The sequence below is a fragment of the Nannospalax galili genome, unplaced genomic scaffold (genome assembly GCF_000622305.1).
Source record: "Nannospalax galili isolate Female #2095 unplaced genomic scaffold, S.galili_v1.0 scaffold228, whole genome shotgun sequence".
Taxonomy (NCBI): Eukaryota; Metazoa; Chordata; class Mammalia; order Rodentia; family Spalacidae; genus Nannospalax; species Nannospalax galili.
In genome coordinates this window covers 701497-705553 of record NW_008357924.1, presented here as the reverse complement: position 1 = coordinate 705553, position 4057 = coordinate 701497, and the positions used below count along the sequence as shown (strand labels likewise).

Here is a 4057-nt window from a genome sequence, read left to right as displayed (position 1 = left end):
TACTTGGAAGCTATAAACCAAGATTCATGCTGAGGCTTGTTTCACGTGTGAGATTTAGTGTGAATGGACACTACATTATTCTTGGATGGTACCTAGGAGTGGAATTGCTGGGTTGTGCAGTTGGAAAATGTTTAACATTTTAAGAAACTGCCAAGAATGAGATGGCTCAGTGAGTAAAAGTGCTTGCTGTACAAGAACATAAGTTCCAGGCTGGAGCAATGGCTCAGCTGTTAAGAGCACTGGCTGCTCTTGCAGAGGACCCAGGTTCAATTCCCAGTACCCACATAGCAGCTAACAACTGTCTGTAACTCCAGTTCCAGGTGATCCGATGCCCTCTTCTGGCCTCTGCTGGCACTGCATGCACATGCATGGTGCTCTTACGTACATGCTGGCAAAGCACTCATATACATTTTTTTAAAAAAAGCTCTCTTCACTTGTCCCAGGGCCAGACTGCAGGTCTCTAGGTCTCTCCTTGCAGCAGCTGCATGAGAGCAGAGTCTGGGCTGCGGCAGCCAGAGTCATGGCTGGACAAGCATTTAGAAAGCTTCTTCCGCTGTTTGGCAGAGTACTGGTTGAAAGGAGAGCAGCTGAAACTGTCACCAACAAAGGTGGCATTATGCTTCCAGGAAAATCTCAAGGACAAGTATTGCAAGCAACAGTAGTAGCTGTCAGATCAGGTACTAAAGGAAAGGTGGAGATTCAACAAGCTAGTGTGAAAGTTGGAGACAAAGTTCTTCTCCCAGAATACAGAGGCACCAAAGTAGTTATGGACAACATGGATTATTTTTTATTTAGAGACCACATTCTTGGGAAGTATGTAGACCAAAATCACTGTTGAAATGGCATCACACAAAGCTGCTCATACCACTGAAGTTCTGAAATATTTCATCATGTAAATGATTTCCATGCCTCCCTCTTATAATAAACTGATGATATCTAAACTGATGACATCTGTTGTCTGTGAATTCTAGTTTCCCCGTACTGGTATGAACATTTCAAAATAAAATAATGTAAATAAATGGGGGAAAAAGCTGATGTGGTGGTGCATGCCTTTAATCCTAGCACTTGGGAGGCAGAGACAGGTGGATCTCTGTGAGATCAAGGCCAGCCTGGTTTACATAGCAAGTTCCAGGCCAGCTGGGGCTACAGGGAGATCCTGTCTCAAACAACAACAACAACAAAAAGACCTAAGGTCCATCCCTGGAACCCATGGTGAAAAGAGAGAACCAGCTCCCGAGAGTTGTTCTCTGACCTCCACTGGTGTGCTGTGGCATGGGCATGCCTGCTCATACATACAGATGTACACACACACACACACACACACACACACATACTCTACACATACAGAAGAAGCAGAGAGGAGGAGGAACCCCCAAACTCTCTTTTCAAAGTTGTCCCATCCACATTCCCATAAGCAGTGGTGGAGCACTCTGCTGCCAGTTCTTAAATAAGTATTTATTTCCTACAAATCCCTGATAAACACCTAGTTAGGGTCTCTACAGAGGGCTTTTGTTTAGCTGTCCTGAGGTCGGGGTCCCATTTCTGCCATTATGGAAGAGAATTGCCCTCTTCCTTCTGCACCGCATTTGGGCCTTGAGAAAGAGGGACCCACATTTGTCTTCACTGGTGGCCTCTAAGGGTTATGGAGACATATAGCCCTGAAAACACACCAAAAGTGCTATAAGAATTAGGGGGGAAACTGGACTGGAGAGATGGTTCAGCGGTTAAGAACACTTACTGCTCTTGCAGAGGACCCAGGTTTGAATCCGAAAACCCACACGGTGGCTAACGATCATCTCTAAGTCCAGTTCCAGGGGATCTGACACACTCTTCTGGCCTCTTTGGGCACTGCATGACTCTGGTGTACTTACAAACATGTAGCAAAACACTGATATACATAACATTAAAAAAATAATAATAATGATGAATTTTAAAAAAAGAATTGGGGGAAAGGAAAAGTCATTTAAAACCAAAAGCACTTAGACAGGATGGGGAAGAAGCCTAACTCAGGTGTACTGGCTTGGGTAGCCAGTGGATTTAGATGAAATAGTCTGCACCTTGCTAGCTGTGTGAGTCCAGGCAAAGCACTTAATCTCTCTGAGCCTTAGTTACAACATTTACACAGTGGGGACCTTAGTACCTAAGCCCCAAGTGAGGAGGTAGGGATATCGTGGTAACTGGTAGAGTTTATACCAGACCAGGTTAGAGGAGATGGGAGCCATCTTATTGACAAGCTTTGTTTGCAGTAAATTCCCCAGGTCACCAAGAAAGAGGATGGGATGAGGAAGCAGAAAGAGGCCTGGTAAAGAAAGTCCAGCTCCTAGTGGCAGATTCCCACCACACAGCTCCGGCTGGCCTGGCTCAGTGCTGGCTCTTTCCCAAGACATGCTTTAACCCTGCCTTAATTAAGATCGTGGCTGTGTCTAGGGGCCCAGGGCTTGAACTGAGGCAAGAAAGCACCCTGGAGAAAGAGGCAGGTTCTAAAAGGCCCCCCAAGGCTGAGGCAGTGTGGCTTGCCTGAGAGGGAGACAAGTCATGCATTTGTGTTGCAAATTTCCAGTGTGTGTGAGCCAGCCATTCAAAGGGAGATGCTGAGGGAAAGCCAGTCAACAAAGGGGACCTATCTTGCCGGCCTCAGACCCCCCCCCCCTTTTGTAAAATCTGCCTTCATGCTTCCCTAGGAGGATGGCGGAGTTCCCAGCCTGCTCCAGGCCACTGTGCAGGAGAAGGGGAGGACCCCCAGATTCCCTTGAACCTCCCCCTTTGCCCTTCTGGGCCAGTTTATGGAGTCATCAGCAGCCACTGTCACGTGGATGCTCATAAGTGCTACATGAGTGAAGCCACCAGTGTTGGCTGCTATGGCCTTCCTGGGTGGCCCCAGACAGTCACTTGACTTCTCTGAGCCTCAGTTTCTTTTGCTTTAAACTGGGCTAATCTAGACATTTTCTATGTGGTTCTTCCTGAGCCAAAGACATTGTAACTGGACAGTGACTCTGAAGTGTCTCTTTCTGGAAAAATCTATATTTGAGGAGGTCATTAGAAGAGTTCTTCAATGAAATGACAAAACTAAATTGTGCCTAGTAGCACAGGTCTGCGATTCCAATTTCTTAGTAGACTGAGGTAGAAGGATCACAAGTTCAAGACCTGCCTGGGTAACTGACTCAAAATGAAAAAAAAAAATTTCTTTTTTGGTCTTTTTGAGACAGGGCTTACCTGTAGCCCCAGCTGTCCTGGAACTCACTATGTAGACCAGGCTGGCCTTGAACTCACAGAGATCAGCCTGCCTCTGCCTCCCAAGTGCTGGGATTAAAGGTGTGCACCACCACACCCGGCTTACGAAAATTTTTTAAAGGCGGGGATCTGTGGATGTAGCTCAGTGGTACAGCACTTGCCTAGCATGCACGGAACTCCAAGTTCAGAGCTTAGTGAGAGAACAAGGTGGGCGGTGGTGAAGTAGGCTGTTCTTAGTGAAACACTTCAGGGTTACTTGGAAGTGCTGCCCACTTGAGTAGCAATCCCAGCATTCCCTTTGCTTGGAATCTCTGGACCTATGGCTAGTCATCTATAAGCTATGAATGTCCACCACATTGGTTTAGGGAGTGCAGAGTTAATGTAGGTACTAAGTACCATGCCACAAGGGTGCTGTCCCTGTTTCAGGTTGCCTCTCTGTACTGAAGGTGACCACTCTTCCCAAATAGCCTTGGACCCATCTCTCCAAGAAGCAATCTGCCTGCCTGGCTTCAGCTGGGACTGGATGATTTTATATGTGGAAAAATGACTGGGTGTATAGTGCACACTTTTAATTTCAGCACTTGGGAGGCAGAGGCAGGCTGTGAGTTTGAGGCCAGCCTGGTTTACACAGTGAGTTCCAGGTCAGACAGGGCTATATAGTGAGACCCTGTCACTAAATAAATAAATGAAAGAGAGAAAAGAAGATGGAAGGAAGGAAAGAAGGAGAAGGAAGGAAGGAGAGAGGGAGAGAGAGAGAGAGAGAGAGAGAGAGAGAGAGAGAGAGAGAGAGAGAGAGAGACCTCCTTCCCACAAACTCCTCGGGATG

The 4057-nt window shown here is 46.8% G+C and overlaps 1 pseudogene; it reads left to right on the top strand.

The window, feature by feature from the left end:
* The first annotated feature begins 520 nt into the window (after positions 1 to 520).
* On the top strand, positions 521 to 838 carry LOC103752034 (annotated as a pseudogene).
* The last annotated feature ends 3219 nt before the right edge of the window (positions 839 to 4057 follow it).